General features: G+C 38.8%; 1 long non-coding RNA gene across 1 annotated transcript in view; it reads right to left on the bottom strand.

Annotated features, from left to right (window-relative positions):
* Window positions 1-727: 727 nt before the first annotated feature.
* LOC121156847 overlaps window positions 728-26,578 on the bottom strand; it is a 120,268-nt gene continuing 94,417 nt past the window's right edge. The window contains exons 2-4 of the long non-coding RNA XR_005883930.1: window positions 12,151-12,304; window positions 5,764-5,874; window positions 728-856 (exon numbers count right to left, since the gene is read on the bottom strand). This is a non-coding gene — a long non-coding RNA (uncharacterized LOC121156847). The remainder of the gene's footprint in view (window positions 857-5,763; window positions 5,875-12,150; window positions 12,305-26,578) is intronic.

Genomic DNA, 26,578 nt, shown 5'->3' with positions numbered 1-26,578 from the left:
GTGGTGGGGCATGTGAGGGAAGGGGAGTGCACAGTTGCAATACAAGGCCCTGAGGGAAGCTGAATTAGTATCAATCATTCCTTAAGTATTTCAATAGAGAAAGTAATAAGCACAATGCGCTGAATTTGTAAGAAAAATACAAAACCAAATTGGACTAATAAGAGTTATAGCCTCAGCCAATTGCATCTATTTCACATCTCTTTGGAAAAAACTACTGTGAGCCCCAATCAACCACATCAATTTCATACCTTTTTCAAAAATAAGCACTGCTCAAGTAGTCATCCTTTGACAGAAATGGGAAATGAAAAAAGAGATTTTTACTTGTAATTGGTTAGCCTTCCTGAATTGTTGTCTGGGTGCTAAAAGTTTATATCTGCACCCTGGTTTTAAAAGTCTTATAATTTACATTCAGAGTCAAATATCTTCTGTACTTTGTAGGATTATAATCACCTACATGTTTTTTTTAACTCAATGAGTTAGCTAATTACTATTTCAGAAAACAAAAGGGTAAATGCTGTCATGTATAAGCAACTAGCATACTAGAAATTTCACAATGCCCACGGTATACACATTCTTTTTATATTTTGTTAAATTCTTTAGATGCACACACAACCTAGGAGGCAGACTCTGATATGCACATGAGCATTCAAGGAGTGCTTCAACGGCCACCACTTAGGAAAGAAAGGAAAGAAATGCAGCACTGAACTGGGGTTTGGGGATGAGAATAATACCAGAATGCAGGTCCCACGAAGTTCCTACATTTTAGGACGTGGAAGGACATTCAGAATGGCATCAAATCGACATCTTGTGGATCATCAGAGGTCCACATTGGTTAGTCACTGGATACAGACTTAACCTAAAAGGAGGTGATATAGATTAGTTATATTTCTTTAACTGAGATATTCTTTCAAGCAAAATAAGTGTCATTTTTGGAAATACCCTCAACTTTACAGACTTAATCTAAAAGAAGAAGTGATATAGATTAGTTATATTTCTTTAACTGAGATATTCTTTCAAGCAAAATAAGTGTCCTTTTTGGAAATACCCTCAACTTTATTTCTAAAGCAAGATTCAACTGGCACATCACAATATCTACTGTAAAGATAAAGCAGTTATATAACACAGAAATAAGAAACAAGATACATAAAAATAGAAATTAAAGGTATATACAATTGTGCAAAAAAATTGAAACTCATGCATTACTTTTTGGTTAATACCCCATTTTCATGAAATTCTTGAAGATCTCCTATATTTATCAAGCACACTACGTACTTATAGTATATATTATACAATATATGCATGTGTATGCATATATGAAAAGCATGAATTAGTGTGTTTTGCCTAGATATTAAAGCAAGCATTGAAAGATTATATTTTAAGTCTCTAATAAGACTCAATGTAAGTTCAATATCTTCCATTTAGCTAAAGATTATGACAACAGTATTATTTCTAACTATCACTCTTAAAGGACAATTATTATTGATACAAAAATTCTCACTGTTATTTCGTTATTTTGTGGGAAATAATTTAAATCTGCTTAATTGTTAAATAATGTCTGGAAATAATATTTCTTTTTTGGTATATCTTCATAATTTACTTTTTAAAAGGTGATTGGCATATAATATAAAACCATGAAATTTAAATAAGCGTACAGATAAATGAGTTTTTGTCCTGTGATCACATCCATGACAATGTTACTTTTCTTATCAATATGCCAATCTGTACACCAATCTAAAATTTTACACAGATAAAACCAAAGGAAAAACAGCAATTTTTAAAATAAAACTGTCAATGAAGTTTTAATTATCTAAAGGTTCATTTTAATTATAGAAGCAGGGATTTGTATATGTGTGTGTATATATTGTTTGTGTACATGTATATTAATTTAAACTGGTATTCTTCTTGTAAAAAGGATTTTAATGGATACCACATCTAAAGTAATAGATACTTACTAATAATCTTCATGTTTCTTTATATTGGACATATGTAAAACTTACAATGTTATATAAATCACAACAGATCTCTTCATCTTGTAATTTTATATTTAATTTATTTATTTCCAGATGTAGGAGAACATTTCAAATACAAAACAGAGATTAAAGGCTTTTTCAAAATGACAAATGTACACTTTGTCATTTTGGTTTTGGTTTGAGGTCTTTGGTCATGGAGTAATATAAACACAGAAAAAAATTACAAAACAGGATTGCGAAGGACCTTTCAGTAGGAGTTCAGCATGCTCTTGAACATACAAATGAACAAGTAAAGCTTTCTGTTTGTTGAACCCAACACAATACGTTTGTGCCTGACAGTGTCATCAATAGATCCCATAACCAAATTCACAAACATCACCCAGATATTAAGAAATCTGTTACAGTGTGTATGAAAATCAGAATCAGAAGGAAAAGCAAAAGCATGGGATAGGAGAGGAAAAGATGTAAAGGTCGAATGAGCATAGACCTCTGTTGTCTCATGGAATTTGCCCCAGGTTCTTAGAAAAGATGCTAACTTAGGCTACCCTATTGAATCGGCTCTTAGAAGGTACATTCACTTGGACACTTTAATGGAAATTCCACCCTTATTAAAATACAAGTTTCAAAACCATTTTAAAATTAGTTAAAATGAATTTATTAAAACATTTACTTAAGTGATTGTTGAAGGAAGCTGTAAAACTGTGTCATTAACTTTACTAGCATAAAATTAAAAATGAATACCCAAACTGATCTTCTGAGACACAACATTTCCTCTCTCAAGATTCAGCCTTGAAACTGAATATTCTTCCTTTACGGTCATCTTGATGAATGCTTCAGTGTCACAAACCAAATTCCATCTTGAATATTTCAGTATCACTAACCATTCTGTCTATTCTCTGAGACTGCCTCCGCCCAAATAAGCTGCCATTCCTGAAATATCCATCACTACTTCTGTGATTTAGTTCAATAGTTTTAATTTAACTATTTTTCTCAAAATATGCATCTTTCATTTTGCAGGAACTGTGAACATCCAAAAATGTATCTAATTTATTGTGGTAAAAATTTCTCTTTTTTTCCATGATTGCTAAGCATCTAAGTAGAAGCAAGCTGTTTGAACTCAAGTTATGATGATCTAAGACAAATATTTATTTAAATTTAGTGCAAAATTGACTCTTGGAAAGCCAATGAACACATGAGTATTATTTATGTAATGTCTATTTTGGATAAAACATGCATGTCAATTAGTCTTCCTTTCATTTATCCAACTATGACGAGTTAGAGCAACACTACATAACAGAACAATTATTGAGGCAAAGAGAATTATCAGAGTTTTCCACTCATTGACTCAAAAAATTCTACTCTACTAAACAATAAAAACTCTATCAATTTTTCCAGAAAATCTTTTGATTAAATTTTCTGACATGGTGTGATATAATTGATTGTGCCTATACATCCTCCCCTTTAGCCAAGAAATACTGCACAACAATAATTACCTAACTCAGAATTGCATAATTAGGATCACTAAATTACAAAAGAACTGTTGCAATAACAGTATAACAACTTATAAGGCCAATTAAACTGAATTTTCTTTCTGTTTTAATTTATTTTAATCCAAAAGAGCAATAAACAGGATATGTCTAGTGATGATTTAATAACTATAGTATATTAAAAACATTAGAAATTGTTGCAAAGCTGAAATCTCCAGTGCTCATCACAGATGACATCTTAATTTTTATTCCTTATTTTCTTTTTTTTAAAGACTTATTTATTTTTATCAGAAAGGCAGATATACAGAGAGGAGAGACGAAGAGGAAGATCTGTCCAATGGTTCACTCCCCAAGTGAGCGCATCAGCCGGTGCTGCGCAGATCTAAAGTCAGGATCCAGGAACTTCTTCCAGGTCTCCCACATGGGTGCAGGGTCCCAAAGCATTGGGCTGTCCTCGACTGCTTTCCCAGGCCACAGGCAGGGAGCTGGATGGGAAGTGGGGCCGCCTGAACTAGAACCGGCACCCATATGTGATCCTGGCACATTCAAGGATAGGACTTTAACCGCTACGCTATCATGCTGGCCCCTATTCCTTACTTTCTTTTTTTTTTTTTTTAATCTTTTTTATTTATTATTATTATTGTCATTTTATGATACAGTTCCATAGGCTCCTGGGATTTCACTTATCCTCTCCTCGTTCCCCCTCCCCAACCTAGTTCCTCTATATCATTACTATAGTTCTTCATACACAATCATATGTCCATCATTGTGGGCATGGACAATGGCAGAGAGTCCAGCATCCTATTGTTAGTATATACTAAACAGTTTCATTGTAAGTCCATCTTTGTCTGGAAGTACAGATGCATACTACATTGTAACCTCACATCTGGATAAGTTAGCCTCCATTTCACAGTTACTGTTCATCCCCTTAAATGAAAAGCCACAAAACAAAATCAACAACAGGAAGAAAATAGAAATTAACAACACCATGAAGTTAAATAACATGCTACTGAATGACTAATGAAGAAATGAAAAAGAAAATCAAGAACAGTCCTGAAGAAAATGATGCTACTGTATGATCTATGAGCCATTGAATAATTTAATCAGAAGAAACTACTTTGAAGAGATGAAACTAACAAAAACAAAAACATCAAAATCCATGGGAATTCCACCACTTTCCATAAGCAAGGTCATCCTAGATTAAGGTCAACACACATTAAAATTGAATGATTTAAAAATGCTTATTTAATAATTGAAAAGGGGCAATACAGGCAAAATTACATTTAGTGAACCGGAAGGGCTCAGCTTAACATCTTTCATTGCCAAATTGGTAAAATCGTAGGGCAAAATTAAAACTCCATTTACTTCCTGAAACCAGAAAAGATTCAAGGGCATGGAAAATAAATTTGAAGTTAGGAAATAGATTTCTATCCAAAGTCTCTGACCTCAGTGATTTGAAATCATTTCTAGAATTTTTCTTAAAAGTAAGGACACAAGAAAACAGGATATTAAATTTTTTACATTTTGAAGTCTAGGGCATGCAACAAGCAAGAGTGCTCTAGCCACAATGAAAGAATTCTGGAAACTTTGTTTTGGTCTTTTCTACATCTTAGGTTAGTTGGCTTCACAGCTACCAAATATGTCACTGTAAAGTCACATTGTGTAATGGTAATATTCAATCTAAGAAGATACGAATGGGCCCGGCGCGGTGGCGCAAGTGGTTAAAGGTCCTTGCCTTGCACGCCCGGGATCCCATATGGGCGCCGGTTCTAATCCCGGCAGCCCCACTTCCCTTCCAGCTCCCTGCCTGTGGCCCGGGAAAGCAGTCGAGGACAGCCCAAAGCTTTGGGAACCTGCACCCGCGTGGGAGACCCGGAAGAGGCTCCTGGCTTCGGATGGGCATAGTATCGGCCCGTTGCGCTCACTTGGGGAGTGAATCATCGGACGGAAGATCTTCCTCTCTGTCTCTCCTCTCTGTATATCCACCTTTCCAATGAAAAAAAATAATAAAAATAAATCTTTAAAAAAAAAAAAAAGAAGATACGAATGCTCATATCAAGACACTTTTGGCTGAATCTTAATTTTTCTAAATATTTCTGTTCACAATTAAATATCAACCTCTTCATGCATTCATTTTTTTAATGTCATCTTTCCTAATTTGCCAGTTAATCCTCTTTTCATAGGTAAACTGGCATAACTCATTTCTTTTCCCTTTAAAAATGTTTGACCTTTCTACGGTGACACATTCAGTTAAAACAAAAAAAGCCACCACATTTTGCTATTAAATTCAAGAGAACTGCATTTACCTCCTCTAGATTCATCAGGGTTTAACATTTCTCAAGGATGATGGGTTCACGGAATTTTACAATGCTGTCATCGTTGACATTTGAAAGAGATTTTGTCCTGAGCACTTCAAACTATGAAGAAAAAAAAAGAAAAACCTTTGATATTCAACCAAAATGTCAAATGGGACCTCCATTTAATGTTTTATCATTAAATTATCTAGCATCTAAAGGTTTTCTAAGCATTTATTTTGTATTATAAAATACACCCCTTGGGATCACTTGAAAATTTTTCTATCTAAGCACTTGTTTACATGCAAAATAACCGTAGACTCAGGTCTTCCAGGTTTTGCTGTTGAGCTGTGGAAGGAGTTGGGGTTCAGAGATTTGCTAATGCATCCTGAAGTAACTTCACTGTGTACAACCATTATAAACAACCATGTGAGAACTGATGTCCTTGGTTATCAACACAGAAATGCAACAAATATTTACCACCTTTCATAGAGAGATCTAACTCATTTCTTACTCCCTTGGTATTTTGACCCAGAATATGCCCCCAAAAATGTGTTCCGCACTGAAATAGGAAACTGTCATCATCACTGATTCCCCAGGCAGAACATTCTTTCACAGATGAATAAACTGATTTTTTTTGGAAGTGGAAGTTATTTGTGCAAGATTGAAAACACAGATTTTAGTTGAAAATAAAATATCTTCTTTCTGTACACTAAGCTGATCTTAATGATTTCTGATGTTAAGGATCCCTTAGTATCCGGATTCCTCTCTATAACTCTTGTTTTTACTTAAAGTTACTGTACATCAGCTTTTAATTTCTGCCAGACTGAACAACTCCAGCTTGCATGTTTGTGAATGTTATGGTTGGAAAATGCTCCTAAACATTAAAGTAGTACTATTAGAACATTCATATAGCACATATGACATTTTGTTTTTGTTTTGTTTTAGTTTTCTTGTTTTCCCCCACACAATTTTGTAGGGATTCATCCCCTTACCTGCCCTCTCCTCTTCCTGCCGTTCCATTCCCCTATACTGTCACAGTAGTACAATCTGTTGGTACAAGATACAAGTGTAACTTTCCAGTATTTAAGTGTTTCCTGACTTGCTAAGTACAGGCAAAGGTACAAAACCTAGTATTGTAATATATGTCTGCATCGGGAAGAGTGATCTGCAACTCTACATTTATATGAAGCTTCTAGAATGTTAAGTATGTTGTCCAGAAGCTTCGAATTGCATAGCCTCCTGACCTTTTATACTTAGTTTTTTTTAATTAAATCCCCATATAAATTGAGAGATACTCGTGTTTAGTCCAATTCCTCTCCCTATGATAACCTTCATTTCTGTTCTCCTGGCTGCTGCATTTTTTTGTTTGTTTTTGACTTCAAGGCAACAATATGATTCCCTGAGAATATACCAAAAAAACTTTGTTTACACAAAGCAAATGAATAAATCACATGCAAAACAGTTTTGTTGTTGTTATTTTAAAGATTTATTTATTTTTTATTGCAAAGTCAGATATACAGAGAGGAGGAAAGACAGAGAAGAAGATCATCCATTTGATCATTCACTCCCCAAGTGACTGCAACGGCCCAGTTCTGCCAGGAGCCAGGAACTTCCCCAGGTCTCCCATGCGGGTGCAGGGTCCCACGGCTTTGGGCCATCCTCTGCTTTCCCAGGCCACAAGCAGGGAGCTGGATGGGAACTGGAGCTGCCGGGATTAGAAATGGTGCCTATATGGGATCCTGGTGCATTCAAGGCGAGGACTTTAGCTGTGAGGCCACTGCACTGGGCCCAGTTTTGTTGTTTTTGTTACAGTTTCAAAAAATGGTTGTTTCTAAAAAGTTTTTGCATTGAGCTATATTTGCACTTTCTTGTTTTGAATTGAGAACTCAATGTCTTTCATTCTAAATTACAAATCAAAAAGTGCACCAAAGAATGCAGATATTAGGAGCTTGCCAGTTTTAACATATAAGCTATTTTAAATCATTTAGAAATGTGTTCAGATTATAAAACTTAAAAGTCCAACTTAAGATGCATTCAAGACTTACAGATGAAGGATATTCCTGAAATGAAAAATACAAAACTTCAAACACAAACTTTTTCTAATTACCATCATGAAAAAACTCACGACTTCTTTAATGTTCCTAATTCAATGGGATTTGATCAAGACTGTTCAGTAAGTGTTTCAGCCCCAGTTTATCCACAGTCACAGCAGCAGTCAGCAATTTAAAAAATGGTGTTTGCCATGAATGGTGTGAGATTGTGTCTGCTTGATTAATACGTTTTATAATAGGAAAGGCCCTCAGTAAAAACAATAAACAACTTAAAACATTGTTAAAATAGCAAAATACTAATCCCTTAGTGATACAAAGAAACTTCAAAACATTCATGGAAATTAGAATTCAAAGTTAGGTTTGGGCCTGGCACGATAGCATAGCAGTTAAGGTCTTCTTCGCCTTGAGCTCACCAGGATCCCTTATGGATGCCGGTTCTAATCCTGGCAGCCCCACTTCCCATCCAGCTCCCTGCCTGTAGCCTGGGAATGCAGTAAAGAACAGCCCAAGACTTTTGGACCCTGCATCCTCGTGGGAAACCCAGAGGATGTTCCTGGCTCTGGGCTTCAGATTGGCTCAGCTCCAGCCGCTGCGGCCACTTGGGGAGTGAACCATCGGATGGAAGATCTTCCTCCCTGTTTCTCCTCTCTTTATATCTGCCTTTCCAGTAAAAATAAATAAATAAATAAACCTTAAAAGAATTCATTTTGGTGCAAAATAAGTTAAAATCCACATCTGTTTGCAAAGGACTATACTATTGTAATATTATAAGGGAAGTCAGTGGTTGGGAAGGGTGGGAGGGAGGGAGGAGAAATCCCTGAGCCTATTGAACTGTATCATAAAACATTAAAAACAGGGCCTAGTGGCTAAAATCCTTGGCTTGCACGGATTGTCATCCCATATGGGTACCAGTCCGTGTCCTGGCTGCTCCACATTCCCTCCAGCTTCCTGCTTGTGGTGTGAGAAAGCAGTCGAGGATGGTGTAAAGTTTTGGGACCCTGCAGCAGTGTAAGAGTCCTGGAAGAGGCTCCTGGCTTTGGATTAGCTCAACATAGCCTGTTGAGACAGTGGATAGAAGATCTTTCCATCTCTCCTCTCTGAAAAAATTGACTCTCCAATAAAAATAAATAAATCTATAAAAAAGAAAAGAAAAATTTTGCAAATGAGCAGATGTTCATACTAGCAATTAAAGGGCAAGTTGGGATACTGGCATCAGATATTGGAATGTCTGGCCTCCCAGCTCCTCTCCTGAGTCTGGCTCCTAATTGGTACAGTTGCAACGTTTTGGGTATAGATCGATCCATTGCTTAGGTCCCTGATAAGCACGTGGGAGACCACTGAATTGAGTTCCTGGGTCTTAAAGTAGGTCTGGCCCAAACCCTGTCTTTGGGGGCATTTGGGAATCAGGCATGGATAACTATTCTATCTGCCTTTCGAAATATGATATGACACCAGCTCTGGACCAACCCAGTTTGACTGTAGCTGCCATTTGACTAGTAAAGCAACAGATGAGTTCTCTCTCTCTAACTTTCAAGTAAAATAAATAAATTTTTAAAAAGAAAGAACAGAGAGAATGATAAAAAATGAGTGGATATACTAAGAGAAGAAATGCAGATAGTCTATACAAGCTGGAAAGGGTCCGGAAATGGATTCTTCTCTACAGAGAAAGAGCATAGTTCCGTCCATTCGTTCTAGACTTTCCATCTCTAGCACTGGAGATAAAAAATGCACATTTTGTAAACCACTAGTTATTGTACTAGTGGTGGAAATTTGTCACAATAGTATGAGAAAACAAGTATTCTTATAAAGAGTTGAATTTAACAATAGAGTTCTTGTTGATGAATTCCAAGCTGCAGGGTTCTGAGTGATTATAAAGAGGAAATGGAGGCAGTCATTTGGCATTCCATATTCAAGGGGCTGATCTCAATTCTGGACTATGGTTCCCAAATCCATTTCCTCCCAATGCATATCCTGCAAAGCAGCAATGATGGCTCAACAGGTTGGTTTTCTGACCCCATGTGAGAGACCTGAATTGTGCTCCTCTTTTCTATTATTTGGGTCTAGCTTAGGCATTTAACTGGTTGAGTTGAAGCACTCGCTCTCATCCCACTTCCCAACCCTGTTATTACCTGCTCTGACTCTTAAACAACAAAAGCATTTAAAAATTTTTTAATTTAAAGGGAAATGACTTCTAGATCCTCTTTTCTCCCCTTCAAATTTCCTACTTCTTCAACTTCATGTCTGGAAATAAGAACGAAAGAAAACACAGGGAATTTACCAATGCCTGATTTCCTAGTTCCAAGATTCATAACTATTCTGTCTTGCTCTTCCCACCATTTAAAACCTTCTTGGATTTGTTGTACACCTAGAATATCTAGAGATTTTAGTTATTATTTAGTTTAGAAGGATAAGGAAAACCCTTCCAAATTGAGCTTTTGAACTGTACTTTTTCAAGTGCTTGCTTATTTGAGTCTTACAATTTCCCCCCCACCATTGTACATGAATTACATATATTTTAAATAGACATGTTTCTACACATAATGTCTGTACTAGTACTTTACATGTCATGTAGTAATCAATATGCAAATAAAATTTATTTTGCATAAAATAAATATCTTCAATTTTAAAAAGACATAATTTATGTCCCCAAATTATGTAATACTTAATTCATCAATAATACAAATTCCTTTTTAAAATGTTATTTTACTTATTCTATTTTATTAAAACTCAAAAAAAGAGACAAAGAGATGAATGTATGTCCTCTTCTGCACTTATTTTTCTGGTTCCTGGAATGACCGAGCTGGTCTAGGCCAGAGTGGACAGCCAGGCATTCAGTGTGGACTTTCAACATCAGTGGTAGGCAATCAGTTATTGATCCATCATCTGCTGTCTTCCAGGGTTCATATCAGCAAGAAGCAAGAATTTGGAGCTGAACCAGGACTCAGGAACTACAATAAGGAATGATGGTGCCCCTCAGCAAAGCATCTTAATTGATGTGCCAATTGTGCCTTCCTCAAATGGAATTTTCTAAAACATACACAGGGATTTTGAAAGTATTTAACAAGTGGTGTGGCACAGGCAGAAGCTATTGCATTGATCGCTCAGTGGTGGAAAAGATGCTTGACTGGTACAACACAGTGAAGGGTATCAACCCAAGTGCCATAGGGAAACTGACAAAAATCCTAAGGGCAATGGGCTTCATGCCAACGTATTGGGAAACAACACCTCCTTTTCCCTCCTGGTGAGAATTCTTGTCAGAATACTTAGAGTCATTAAGTTCAAACTTCTATTTTCACATGAAATTATTTTCTTTGTATCCCTCTCTCCCCCTCTGGCAACACCTATTCATGCTTACAAAATAAAATTTGCAAATGTTCTCTCAAGTGCTTTAATGCTAAACTATTTCTTTGCCCAGCCATTTCTTATCCATCTCTTTTTCTACCAGTTAATAGTCACTGCCTCTCACATGATATTTGTTATGTAAAACGACATATTCTATGCCCTACTGTGTATAAGAAAAGTGACATCTAGAATTAAATCTAATAGACATTACCATTGGCTGGACCTCAGGATTTATTTGTTTGCAAAATGCATATCAGCCATAAATAAAACTGCATTACAGAAAGGGCTGACAGAGATAGATTTAGAGTTAAAATCACATATAGATTTTCTGAAGTGTCATTCCTAATCAGTTGTTAGGAGCTTTTTGTTGGGAATTCTGCAGCTGAATTTTGTCTCAGATGAAAACTACAAAGCCTAATTAGTAAAAATCAGCAGTGATCACGGGATGAACGAATAAAGACCTAGGAGCCAAGTGCTTTGTGTCAATTATATGGAGCAAGGTTGAATAAAAATTATATGGCATGTTACTCTAATTCCTCTTCCATATTTGAAGTGCTCTTTGAGTTTTAGAAAGTAAATGAAATTTAGAAGCATTCTCAATCCTTCTGCCAGCAGAGCTGAGATAGGAAACGGCTTCTGCATGACAATAAAATATTTTTTACATCATATTGCAGCATTCAGATAACACATGCGGGGAAATTAATCAAAGATATGTAATGAGGTATTTCTAGGTGTAATTCTATTGAAGAAGAACATTTTCAAAATAAAATCATAATATGCAATTTAATCGTATTACTGAACACAGAAAACACAGTAAATTTAGTCCCATCATTTTTTAAATGATTTTGATATAAAAATGAGTAGAAAAATTCTAAAATATTTTTGCTTCTGCATGAACTAAGATATACAAATTAAATTAATTATAAGTGAATTGAAATTCTCTCATATAAATTAAAACACTTTTATGAACGGAAAATGGTGAAATACCACATAGTTCATTTACCTAAAGCTTCAAGCCTAGATTCTCTGAGTTCAGAGATCGGGAGACGTGCCAGGGGACCAGTGCAAACATGGTAAGAAGGGCAACCTTACCAGGTATTATTGCTTGAACATGAACCAGGATTGATCCTCTTGGCCTAACAGGTAACAGAAAAGTCCTGCAGACAGAAAAAAAAGAGCATAGGGCTTACAAGAACTTGAGGAAGCAGTACTTAGTTTAAATTCCAGTTACTAAGCCGCATCACTCACTGGCAGGATACATAAACCGTGAAACTCTCCAAAGACATTCAGAGCAAGAAACTTTAAATTTCCATAATCAGACCCCTTGCGGGACAGGGATCCAGGGGTGATCACACAACTCCTAGTCAGTAAGTACAAGTGCACAGTGAGAAAAACAATCTCATTGAATAGGTGACAAAATGAATCTCCCAGATTCCATAAAGACAACATAAATAAACATGCAGACCAGCTAACCAAACAAAAACCCCCAAAACAAATAAAAATTAGATGTTACTAAACATGAATGTGTAGAAATAAGAAAATTAACACTTTTATATTTTGAGACTAAAATCATTGCAATTACAATTACAAAGGACATGTATTTATTCATATTATTTCTGTTTATAAATATAATTCTTGAATAATGGAAATAATGTACTTGGACATGTTAGAGTGTTATCTGTGAACATGGTACATGGAGTTTAAAATACTTAAAAAAGGGCCTGGTACTATAGCCTAGGGGCTAAAGTCCTCCCCTTGCATTCATCACAACCCCATATGGGCAGCAGTTCATGTCGCAGCTACCCCATTTTCCTTCCAGCTCCCTGTTTGTGACCTGGAAGAGCAATCGAGGATGGCCCAGGGCCTTGGAACCCTGCACCCTCATGGGAGACCTGAAGGAAGCTTCTGGCTCCAATTTCAGATTGGCTCAGCTCCAGTCATTGCAATCACTTGCGAAGTGAGTCAGTGGACGGATCTTTCCTCTCTGTCTCTCCTTCTTGTTGTAAACCTGACTTTCCAATAGAAATAAACAGATCTTTAAAAATATACTTAAAGGAACTTTGTTTACAGACATGGAAAATACTTTTATATTCTCTAAGGATGAACAGGAGTCTCTCCTGTACCTCCTATATAAGATACTCCTTTTCCCGAAGAAATTGAGAAATCAGAAAATACAACGGCTGACTACCTTTCCTTATAATGCAGATCCTAGGAGGCAGTTTGAATAATCAAGTAGTCGCATCCATTCTTATACACTTGGGAGACATGGATTAATTTCCTTGTTTATAGAAGCAGCCATTTGAGGAAGGTTACAGTGGAAATGCTCTCTCTGTGTCTCTCATTCTGTGTGTGTGTGTGTGTGTGTGTGTGTGTGTGTGTGTGTGTGTATGTTTCTATGTGAGTGTATGTCACTCTCCCCCCAATATACTCCCCTTTCTCTCAAAAACATGGATTTTTAAAAATGTAATGTTTACAAAATAAATTGTTTTTTAAAAATACTATTTATTTCAAAGGCAGAGTTACTCAGAGTGAGAAAGAGCGAGTGAGATCATCCATCCATTGGCTCCCCAAATGACGTCAGTGGCCAGGGCTGATCCAGAACAAAAGCCAAGAGCTTCACCTACGACTCTCACATGGATACAGGGACCCAACAACTTAAATCATATTTTGCTCCTTTTCCAGGCACATTAGCAGGAAGCTGGTCAGAAGTGGAGTAATTGGAACTCAAACTCACACCAGAACTGGCTCCCACATAGGATGCTGGTATCTCGGGTGGCAGCTTCACCCACTACACAAGAACACTGGCCCCTACAAAAAGTGCACTCTGACACATACAGCATAGATGTCTCTAAAATGCTGCCTCATTCCTTACATTAAAATCAATCCATAAAAAGAAACCATTGTTTTTGGTCTGGTAGTACTGACAAGTGTTTGAGGTAGCAAAGAATAAATAAGCATATTAATATTCAAAATATCAGTTATCATATCATCCTTATAAGCAGTTTGCCCACTTACTCCCCAAATATTGCAAACAAGTGAAGCTAGTGGATTGGTGGTGTTGTGGGGTGCAAGATCACACCAGACATGTCTAAGGTTTATTAAGGAGTCTATTAATCAAGCTTGGTGACAATAGAGCACAATAGCAAATCAGAAGTCCATATGGCAATCCAACCAATCATAATCCAACCAATCATAATCCCAAAAGGAACAAATGGTCATTATCCTTAAGTCCATCCATTAAGCTGAAGACCTATGCCCCAGTTTCCCCAACAATATAAGCTATCCTAAGAGACATGCAATGAAAAACCTGGACACATTTATAAAGCTGCAGACATTCACCTTTCCCTGGCTTCTCTGCCCACATTCCACTACTGCTAGGCCTCACCTCTCCTGGGACTCCTGACAGTGCACAGATCAGAAACAACATTATTATATCCATTGTGCCATCTAAGCAGTACACAGGGACCATGCTCAGGGCATTACCTGTCCTGGGTCAGCCAAGAGTCGAGGTGCCAGAGTAACGGAAGCACCTGGCCAGAAAGAGAGAGAGCCCCTGCTTCATGGGCCCTTTAAAGGGGCTTGTGAGGGGCGTGGTTACACAACAATGCAATATCATCCCCTCTCAGTTGATAGGTGAGTCACAGGTGGGCAGGAGCGAATACCTAAGTGTTGTCAGCTAAGGAGCTGATTAGTGCTCCTTGGGATGGGCAGGAACAGGAACGGGGCTTGTAGCTAAAAACACCTAGACTAATTGGACTTCCAATATCCTGGCTAATTTAGGATGGGAAGGGAGTGGTTGAGGATGGAATTAACATTCCATTGCTGTTAGGACCACCTTCAGGACAGAGGGTAGAGAACTCAGCTACATTTCCTTTGCCCAACGGGTGCTGGCTATCACTGGCTGTACCTCATAACAGTGGTCATTACAACATTGAATTTTGGCTTGAAATAAGAGATGGGACATCAGAAGCTGTATCTCCACCTTTATAAAACAATATATGCAACTACACCATCTTTAAAGAAATCTGCTTGCATGAAAACAGTTATTCTCTTAAGTTCCACATAACCACCAAATTAACTACTTCTGAGACATTGTAATAAATTGAAAGCAATGCTAATCTTTTTCCCTAGGGTGACTGCATGTGACATGAAGGTTTTGATTTAATTCTTGGACTGTTGGGCTCTTATAAAACAGTCACAGACAATTTTATAGGTGTCATATAGAACACTTTTAAGTAAGGAGTTTTGAGTCAAGTTGTTCTGTACTTTATGTTTCAGTTTTTTTTTTTTTCCTGGCTAATGAGAGCACTCTTGCCTGAAAAAGACAAATTGTTTGTTTTTCTTTGTTTCATAACTTGCAGCAGTTCATTTAGAGTGAGCGTTCCTACTGAGTGTTTTTAATGAGGTTTGTGCTTCAATCAATACTCTAAATACAATCTAGCAAGGTATTAGTTTACTATCTCATCTTCATAATTTCTAACATCCTCAAAAGTAACACAGATCCAGAAACTACAGCCCATAGTGTTCAAAATGATGGCCTTTTCCTGCCAGATATAATGAGACATTATAAATTCTTTAGAGTTTTCTGTATCAGTAGCTTGAAAAAAAAAATTCTACTATAAATACAATGGCCGTAGAAAGTATCTTGCCTCTGTGATTGCTTGGATAAAATTCATTAGTTTCTAGTCTGCATTCTCTCAGCATCATTTATGGCTACAAGAAAAATCAACAGCACCTCCGACTGCAAAGAAATGAACAGTAGGCTCTGGAATTCATCTCATGTTTATTTTGATAAGAGACCTATATTCATTTCAATGAAATTTGATAGGAAGTGAAGCTGTAGCAGCAGCAATGAGTTCATTTCCTTGGATTTCCTCTGCCCAAGCTGCCTGAGAGTTTGCCCTCTCACAGGAAGACATTCTGGGATTTTGTTATTAAGCTTTAGCTACACTGCAGTGTTTCCATTCTTTGTTATCTGGCAGTTAGCTTACACAAAACAGCTACCCTGAGGTTTAATTTTTTATGTCTGTTTTTACTATTGCTTCCAAGAGCTAATATTAGCATTCATATTTTGAAGTCATTTAAAGTATTATCTTTGAATTAACATTTATTTTATTGATGCAAATTTTACTAAATAATTCCTGTGAGATATTTAAAGATTTCTTTTATTCAAATGATTGTGTAAATACATCAACAATTCACATTTTAAAGTGTCATTAACAGCTAATCTTTCAGCAGAATTTCTTGTTTCAATTCTCCAAAAATTGCTTAGAAAACCTTGTCCTAACGACAATATATTTAATATTAAGTCTGGGAGACACTTTTAAAAGATAAAGCAAAAGTCAAAGAACAAGGTTTATAAAGAGAGGAAAATGTATGATTTTTTTTCTGAACAAGAATCACCTCATTTGATGTAAATTATACTCAGGAAGAAAAACCATGGCAAACAAAGCTATTTTAAGTGCAGCGCATTGTGGCATAGCCAATGAAGCTATTGCCAGCAACACCAGCATCCCATTTAGGGGCTGGCTAATCTCCTGGCTGTTCCACTTCTATTAAGGCTTCCTGTTAATACCTTGAGAAAAGCAATAGAAGATAACTAGAGTGCTTAGGCTCCTGTCATACATGTGGAAAAACCTAGAATAACTCCTGGCTCCTACTCCCAAAATGATTAATATACTCTGACTGTTGTGACCACTTGGAGGGTGAAGCAGCAGTTGGAATACACCTCTCTATGTCTGCCCCACCTCTCCATAACTATGACTTTCAAGTAAATAAATGATTTTTTATCTTTAAAAAACTATTCTTAATAAGTAAAAATTCTATCATATAAAATTAGAAGTTTCTAAGTTGTTAACTAGAATCTTGGTATCCTCAATATGTCAATAGTTATAAGAAAATGTTTCCAGTTCTGACAAGAACAGAGTCAATGCAGGCTAATATAATATATTCCAGCTAAGATTTTCTGAAGATATGATTAGTATTTCAAACAATTCTTTTAATATACCTTTCTCAATTTTACAAAAAGCATTCGTGACAGTTATTTTAAATACAGTGAGCCCCCTAGTGCATTACATATTTGCTTGAAGATTATTTTCTCTTTTGTCATGGAACAGATAAAATGCTGAAAAAAAATGATGGACAATTTATCAAAAGCGAAGATCTAGTAACTTGGAAAATATGAAGTTATGGTTCAATTCCCAATTTCATTTACAAACACTTTTCTCCAAGAATTTATCTTTGTGAAACATGTCATGGTATATAGAGCACAGAATAGAGTTAACCACTTAATTGTATTAAATACTTAGTAGTGTTGAAAACTTAGGACAACTTTATCATTTTACTTCATCTAACAAAAACTCCATGGACTGTGCCCTGTGTTCTAAATTAATAGGAAAAGTCAAGACACAGAGCTCAGCCTGGGGAGTAAGACACAGATGACATTGCATTCACAATTTAATGGAAGAATAGTGACTTAGAATTGATATGTGACAAAAATTTCCTGTACTTGGGGTTATGGAACTACAGAAGGAAAAATGAAGAAAAAGTTCGTTAAGAGAGGATTGTTTTCAGCTGTTCTTAAAGGGTAACCAGAACTTAACCAAGTGAAAAAGAAATGAAATCATCCCCATCAAAGAGAACAGCAAGTGTAAAGGCAGAATGCTGCTTGAAAGCACACTGTAGCAGGACAACAGTAAGTAATGGGGACATGCTTGGGGTTCCAAGGATGGTGATAACCTAGCAATGCCAAGAACAAGCACCAAAGAAAAACAGAGGATGGTTGAAGTTAAAGTGGCAAAGGCAGATTCTAAGCAGAAAGTTGTGCAATAAGGGAAAAGAAACAAGATTGACCTCCATTTGGAACAGAATGATAAACTGAGAGCCACAGTCAAAGACGGTGGCACTGGGAGTCACCGGGTAGAAAATTATTAAGAGAAAATGTAATGGGTTGGGTGATTCTGGTTAAATTGACTCAATAGGATTCTTTTTTGCAGGCAGGTCAGTGTGTTCACCTGCCTAGGGTAGCATGTTCTCACCAAATTGACACAGCACTATTCTTGATAAAATCTGTAAGAAATGGACCAGCAACAGAGTCCAAGAATGAAACCTGGTCAAAAGGAGGACGCAGAGGAGCCCAAGGACAAAGTCTTTGTTAGGCATTGGGAGATGCATTTTTGAATGACAGGCTAAAGGGCCAGGTATAATTTTTCCAACAAATAAGAAGACAGGAAGAATTGAGAACAGTACACACAGTGAAGCTTTTTATTTCATGAAAATGTGAAAATTTTGAGGTGCACCTAAAGAAGAGAAGTTTGGAAGAATAGAAATTAAATTTATTTGATTATTCATTATTTTATTTTTATTTGAAAAATAGAGACATAGTGAGATCTTCCACTCACTGTTTCATTATACAAATCTCAGCAATGGCAGGTTGTAACACTAGCACCAGAAATAATGGTGAAACTCTGGAAGATTCCAAAAGAAAAAAAACATAATCCACCAACTAGTTAACGTCAAACATCTCTGAAGTGGGATGCATTAGTGTCTTATGCCTGCTATGACAAATTAGAATTTGGCCACTTGAAACATCATCTCTGATACACACGAGTTTTACAGCAAACTGTCTAAATGGCAGACTTGCTTTGAAGATCACTCCAGGAGATTGCCCTGTCTTTTCTGCTTCCTCTCCCTTGGTGGCTCTGGCAACTCTCAGCTTTGGCCACATCTCTCCACTGCTTACCCTTCTTTTATCGCAAAGGTCCCTAGACCTCTGAGATGGAAAAATGCTTGTGATTGCACGTAGTGCCCATACAGGTCATCCTGAGTAAGATTTTTCTCTAGATCATTAAGTTTATTATCTATTTTGTCATATTCACTGCTATTCACAGGTTTTAAAAATTAGGATGTGAACATATCATTTTTTAGAAACCATCATTCAGTACATCAGAAGATGATCACTGGACTGAAATACAGTCATTGGTGATCATCAGCAATATTTTAACTAGAGCCCAAAAACACAGAAGCAGAGCTCTGGGCCTCCCTCCTGGAATTTCCCAAAATGCTGGGCACAATCTGCCACTGAAAGCAACTACTGAATTTTCACTCCAGCATACTGTTGCCAGAAGTAGCACAATGTCTCATGACATTCATTAAATATCTCCCTTTTTTCAGTATAATTTCATTACTAAAATCCATTTTCTGTTTGACTTGGCATTTTGTCAGATAAAGATCAATCATGTGCCTCTGAAGGCAGAAAAATCAATTCCATTTTACATAGTAATGATGATCATAATTAGTAATAATAAGTAATCTCATTTTTACTAAACTACTCATCTATTGATTCATTTTGGATTTAAGTTTTTTATTAATGTTCATGCTAGCAATAGCACTTAACCATTGGGTTTCAGTTTCTTCAGATATTTAAACAGTGGAATTATATTCCAGATTATATCAAAGGGAATATAAACTAGTCTGTGGGGAAAAAATGACAAAATTATCTTCAGTTGATAAAAACCAGAATCTCATATTAAGAATGCTTACAAAACATTGCACTTTGAGACAACCACATAGAAATCAAAGAAAACATCATTAGAGTATCTACAGGGGGAAAAGGTCATCTTCAAACAAACAGCACAGACTGCTAAACGACTACTAATTAACAACACTAGCAAGAGTAGGCAATGACCTTACAAGTAGAGGCAAAACATTCAACATAAAAAATTCTTCCTCAAGCTAAAGCATGGTCAGTTAAGAAGTAAAGCAAAAGAAATTTTTTTCCTGCACTTAAGCTTAACCACAAGCCCAAGAAGTGATGAGAAAAAGGTTTTGCTTTTAAAATATTACCACTCAAGAACACTTACTAAAAAGAGATCTACATACCATTATGCGGACTTTTAAAGGAAAATGTATTAATTTTACAATTTCCTTAGTAAGCATGTACATTTAGGATAAATTTAGTGAGAAAATTTTAAGAAAATACATCTAGGAAGGAACAGAAAAATAGACAAAAATCTATTGTCTGTGTTCTATCTTCCCAGCTCTTTGGTAGGATAACTGTATCAATGAACAAAAAAGTTGTGCAATGTAATGCTAATGAGGAATATGTGTTGCTCAATAAGAACCACGCTTTTCTAAAACTGTAGTGGAGAAGAATTCAAGATTGTTCAATAATGAGAGGCAACAATGACCTTAGCTACAGAAAGACACCAGAAAAACCAAGGAAGAATCACATTCTTAAGGTACTATTGGGGAAATACCTTCCATGAAGAATGAACAGAACACACCAGAGACTCCATTTGTTAGTGAGAGAGAGAGAGGAAGACAGGCTGCCCATCAGCCACTCCTCTATCTACAAAGTCAGCTCCTGATTGGGAAGTGCCATAGTTCCAGGACAAGGTTAAAGTAGGCTCTCATGATCTCTACCACTTGTGATTTTAACTGACAGAGGATTTCATAATCTCTTCTACCTTGTTGTCTATACAAAAAAGCTGGTGGCGCCGCCTTCATGGGGCGGTGAATGGGATTTGGGAGGGGCGCGACCTTTGGCCTGGGTTATTTAAACCTCCAGCTGCCTCCTGGCAGCTGGTGGGTCTCAGGACGGGGCGTCTCATGCCTGGATCCCTGACGGCCGCCATGGGCACATGGTGAGCCGTCCTCCCCGGGCGGCCAGTGCGCCATTGGTGCCAGGCTCCGCCTGCTGGCCGCCCGGCTGGGGAGCTCTGGGGATTTGGTTCTTTGAGTTGCTGCTTAATTAGCTCCAGGTTGAACCCATTGTGCTTCTTGGACCTGAAAGAGGCAGTAACTCTTCCTTAGCAAAACTTGTAATCACTAATAATTCTGAGCACCAAATACCAGTCATGCAGAAGCTATGGCTTGGGGCTTGCCCTGCACAAGTAGCTCCAACAGTTGGCCAATGTGTCAACTGGTAATGGAACAGAGTAGATTAGGCACGACTGAGCAAACCTTAGCCCACAAGTAAAACTAGAAACCAGGAGGGAGCAGAGGTCATGCCGTGCTAGGCTCTTGTACCTGCTGGTCTGTGGGAGCCTGGGACGCTAAGCCACAGTGTCTAAGGCAGAGTTCGGGACAGGGGAGGGGTTGTGCCAAGCTGAGTCAGAGCATCCATTGGCAGGCATGTGATCTATGCCTGGGAACGGACCCGGTTGGGGAGCAAAGGGGACAACCCTAGCTGGGCTGAGGTTCCCACCAAGAGGCGCGTGGCCTGGAAGGGGGCTGCGTTCTGATCTGGATACAGTTGCAGTCTCCCTTGGCACAAGTGTGGACTGGGATTGGATGCACCGAACTGGGCCGGACCCCGACTCCCCCTGGTGTTCTGGAGGACCAGGGCAGATGTGGGATGGACTAGGCAGGGTCTCAAACCCCTACTGAGCCATGTGTGAGCCATACGTGGGTATGGACAAACCATGGCTGGGCTGGAACATCCAACAGCAAGAACCAGATTGGGTTGAAGGCCAGTCAGGAAAAGCCACAGTTCCTGCTATGACAGGAGGTGGACTGAGTAGGGTTGGCTCATGGACCCACTGGTAAGCGTGAAACCTGGCATTGGGAGAGGTTCTGATGGAGGAGCCTGGGCAACTCCTCTGGCAGGACACAGACCCAGCAGGTAAACGCAAGAAACATGATAGGAAACAGCCCAGAAAATGCCATGGAAACCTACCCACTGGCATACAGTTGGCAGATGTGGGGGCAAGACCAGGCTGAATCTGTCCACATCATCCACTGGCAAATCCAGGCACCAGTGTGGGTCGACCCAGGGTCGGTCGCAACAAAGACTAGTGCACATTATGGAATGCCGAGGTGAGGTTGCCTGTACCAGAAGGGACCGCAGCACCCAACCAGCCTGAGAACAAGCAAGGAAGTGGGCAGAGCTGGCAGGGGAATAAGGGAGGGTTCCTTTGCTGGACAGCTACTTCCGCAGGAGAGCATGGGCTGGGATGGGGGCAGACCAGACTAGGCAGAGCTACCACACCTGTGCGCCTCATGTGGACTAGATCAGGGAAAAGCCAGGCTGGGCGGATTATTCCTACTGGTGCAAACAAAATTAAAGTGGGCGAGGTTTGTTTGGGCAGCATCAACTGGAATCTGGGAGTGGGAGAGGCCTGGGAGGGAAATAGTGGGCTCATCCCTCTTGGGTTACCACTTCCACGGGAGGACATAAAACTAAGACAGCGGCTGGGGTGGAATGGGATGTGGGACAGACTGGATTACTGCTACACTTACTGGCAAACCAGGGTAGGGGGTGGGCCTGGTTGGGGTTATTGTGGGTCGCTCCAACCTAGGCTACAGCTCCCGCTGGTTTATGTGAGGGCCAAGTATGTGCTGGGCAGAACCAGACTGGACTGCAACACCCATTGGCTCCAGTGGAAGACGGGAGTGAAAACAGAACCAACCCAGCAATTGCAACCACCAGCTGATTGGAGCGATGGACGGTGCCAGGCCCTGTACTTGTTAGCACATACAAGAAGTTTCTTTGGAGATCTTCCTAATCTAAAAGCTGGAGTCAGAACCATAACAAAGAAAAGAGAGAAGACAGAACGGGTCAACCAACCATCTAAGCTATGATGGACTATGTCAATCAGTGGATTTTTCAAAGACCTCATAGTGCTTGGAGCGGCAAGATTGAGAGCGATTCAATATCAAAACCACTTGAGCAAGAACCTCAGAGCATGCCCTACACCCGGGACTTGGGGAGGGTGGGAAATTGGGTGGGCCTTCTCCCTTAATACCCCCCTTTTAAACATGAAGGTAACAATATGGAAAACATATTAGTATTATCCACTTTCCTGTAGCCCTTGAACCTTCTTACCCTAATTAACTATGTAAAGAATGTCAAAATAAAATTTATTAATAAAAAAAAAAAAAAAAGCTGGTGGGCCTCTGGGTCACTAGTTTTCTCCATGTATAAAAGGCCATACCTCCTTTTGTCCCACAAAGGCATCAGAATCAATTTACTGAGGTGTGGATCTATATGAAATGTGTCCTGACTCAGTGAACATGGGCCAATCTTGTTGTTTCTGGAAGGTGCTGGGACCAGGGCAAAAGCAGCTTGCAGAGTGGAAGTAGGTCTGCCAAATCTTGGGACGGTGAGAGTCCTGGGAACATGCCAAGATCTTAGAATCTCCTGAACTTTAGCTAGTTCCCTGGGGACACACCTAATCTGACAGAATTCTGAAGATAGAATTCCCTATGCACACATTGGGAAGGTCTCATGGAGGGATCATGGGAACATTACAGAGTACTTTGTATTTTGGAGCTTTGTATGGAATATGTGACTGAGTACATGATATGTGGTGGCACTAAGAGCTCAGTCCTTACTGTGAATCAGAGCTAAGGTTGTGCTTGTCTTAACTGGTTCCAATATCCTTTCCCTCCACTGACTAGTCAGACATATTCCACCACACCCAACTCGGGTACCAATCTGGATTCTTGCCCACCCATAAATGGCACACAAACATATCCTTGGAACTCAAGTGTAAACCTCAGGGATTTTAAAAGTACTGAGAGGCTCATTTACAGAAATAAAGTGTAAGTCAAATAGTAAAAGAAAACCCTTCCTTCACAGGAGATAGTAACAAGAGATCCACTAAATTCACAAAAATTAATATATAAACACCAAAAAAAGATGAACAAGGAAGGCAATCTATCTCACCAAAACAAACATAGCAGTATGTTAAAACTGGACTATGAAGAAGGAATATTGATGAAATACCTGAAAAGAATTCAAGAGAGAGTGACTGTAAGATTCACATATACAAGCATTTGAATAAAATAAGGACATCAGTGTGTGACACAAATAAGAAATTGTATAAAGAAGGATATCAGAAGAATCAAGATGGCAGAATAGGGTAAGGACACGTTTAACCAGATGGAGAAACATTTAATCAGGATGAGGCAGAGAGGACATATTCCAGGAATCATGAGAGGACAGAACAACAGCAGAGGGGTACCTGGAGACTGACAGACACAGAAATCAGCAGGCACAGCAGAGTGGTGTTGCAGTGACTGATATTCCACCACGGTGATCTGAACTCCAAAAGCAGCTGGAACTCCACCAGCAACAAGGTGGGAAGGGACTTTCACTGGGAGCTTGGGAGGTGAACCCAAAGAACTGTCCGTCCTGCTGGTCCGTTTGATTTGACCAGAAGCAGAGACACAGCAGCAAATCTCAGACAGGTAGTGCGAGAACAGAGTGGATTTCACAGCCCAGTCAGCCCTCTAGAGCTGAATTGAGCGCCGTTTTGCATAAGGAGGGAAAGAGTAAGGGAAAGGACAGAGCATGCTTTGAGCTGGGAGTGAGCTCATTACTGACTCGGGGAAATGCAATAACGTGGCATTGTACGGGTTCCACCAGGGGCAGGTCTGGCTAGCCCTAGGATCTGATGGCCAGCACATCAAGAACTGTAGTGGTGGTATGTCAGTTGCCATTTTGCGCACTGTGGCAATAGCTTTGGGACTGCAGGGGACAACAGTGAATTGCGCATGTACTGAGCTTGAGAGAACTCGCTGAGGTACCACAGGAAAATAATACCAACTGTGGCATCGTACCAGTCAAAATAGGTCCGTGTGGCATCCAGACCTAATGTCCAACAGGTACCGACAAGATCAGCGTATCCAACAATCTAACTATATTGGACACCTAGTGCCTCCCTAATCCTGGGACCTACTCCAACCATAAGTGGGAAAAAGGTTTCAGAGACAATGGTGCAGCCTCAGCACAGTATCACAGGAGGTGGAGAATGGTGAGCCAGGAGCCAGGGCTGTGGAGACCATGGTGGAAATCTGATATAAGAACCCAGACCTGGTGTCCCACCCAGTGAGTTATAAGTGCATCCCCGCTGACCTTTTCCTATCTGTTTCTAAGCTTTCCTTGTTGTTCTCTGTCTATTCTATTTTTTTCTTGTTTATTTGTTTGTTAGTTTGTTTTGAGGGGTTTCTGGAACAATCCTGATGGTCATTACAAGAGAGGATGGGGACCCAAAATCGGAACCAGGCAAGGACCAGAGAAAGCTCCTCTCCCTAGTCTCGAAGGAAGTTTACTGCTTGTTTCTGCAGACCACTCAGTGCTCCTGGTTGTCATTCCGATGACCTTGGATCCTGCAAGGCCGGGTATGGGCTTCTTCCATCCCATGTGGGAGATCCAAATGGAGGTGGGTGACCTCAGAGTTCTTGGTATCGAAGGCACTCCAATTCCCGTGGTCTCCTTGGCGGTTGGGATGTAGTCCTCAGAGCTCGTACTGATAGTCCTTGGTGAGGATGTAGGAGTCTTCAGGGTTGAGATACAAGCCTCCTCCTGTCTGCCTGCTCCACTCTGGGGTCCCCCCCACTCTGTGCATTGTGCATATGACCTCCTGTTAAGAGGTTGTTGGGATTGTTCCTGATTCCCCCCATAAGCCTTTGTGGTTTTGCTATTTTCTATTTGCTATTTGAGTCTGTTGTCTATCAGTTACCAGTTACTCCTCACTAGGGTAATGAAGAGTTCTCTGCATACCCCTCCTAAAACTGTTCACCTAAACTGTTGACATATGTCTTCTTAGAGTTATAGAGTTAGACTACCCGAAAAACAGCCAGGTTCTGCAAACTCATGCTTCAGTGCTATAAACCGCTAAATACTAAAATTAAAATACACATGAGACAGCTGAATAGTAATCTATAGCCATTTTAAGGTGTATAGAACCAAGTTGTATATAAACTAATAACTGAAATGTCAATGTAGAAGTCATAGGATGTGGTTCAGAACTTGCACTCTTCTTTAAATTTTTTTCTCTCTTTTAATATGTTGGTTATTCAATACTATATCAACTAATTCCATTACATTATAAATTGTTACTGATGTAATGTCGAGGTTTTTAATTGATTGGGATGATACTCTGTCGGCTCTACCTTCAGACCAGAGATGGTCTCCCCAAGATACTGCTGAGTTTATCTGGACAATAAGATGCTGGACTCTATGCTTTGTAGATGTTTGCAAGGAAAGAATCTCAACTGAATTTGAAATGTGGTAATGCATCAAGGTGGAGGAGTCCACCATGGGGGGGAAGGGGGGGAGTGGAGGGGAGAATCCCAGAGCCTATAAAACTGTGTCACATAATGCAATGTAATCAATAAAAATTTTTTTTTAAAGGATTGATTGACTAAATAAATAAAAACACAAGACCCATCCATAGTCTTCCTACAAGAAATGCAATTGAACGTATATTCCCATTGGATGCCTACAAGATCACATGCATAATGAAAGAGAAACTGTAGAAAAAGACATTCCATGCAAATAGAAATAAAAATAAACATGTATGGCCATACTCAAGTCATACAAAATAGACTTTAAAACGAAACAAGGTAGTCCTTATAAAATTATCAAAGGAAGAACTCAACAGAAAGATGTGACTAAAATACACATATATGAAATAATGCAA

This window comes from Ochotona curzoniae, unplaced genomic scaffold (assembly GCF_017591425.1).
Source record: "Ochotona curzoniae isolate NIBS_2020 unplaced genomic scaffold, NIBS_Ocur_1.0 contig_3498, whole genome shotgun sequence".
Taxonomy (NCBI): Eukaryota; Metazoa; Chordata; class Mammalia; order Lagomorpha; family Ochotonidae; genus Ochotona; species Ochotona curzoniae.
Note: the sequence above shows the minus strand (reverse complement) of the source record. Positions and strands in the feature narration are given on the sequence as shown.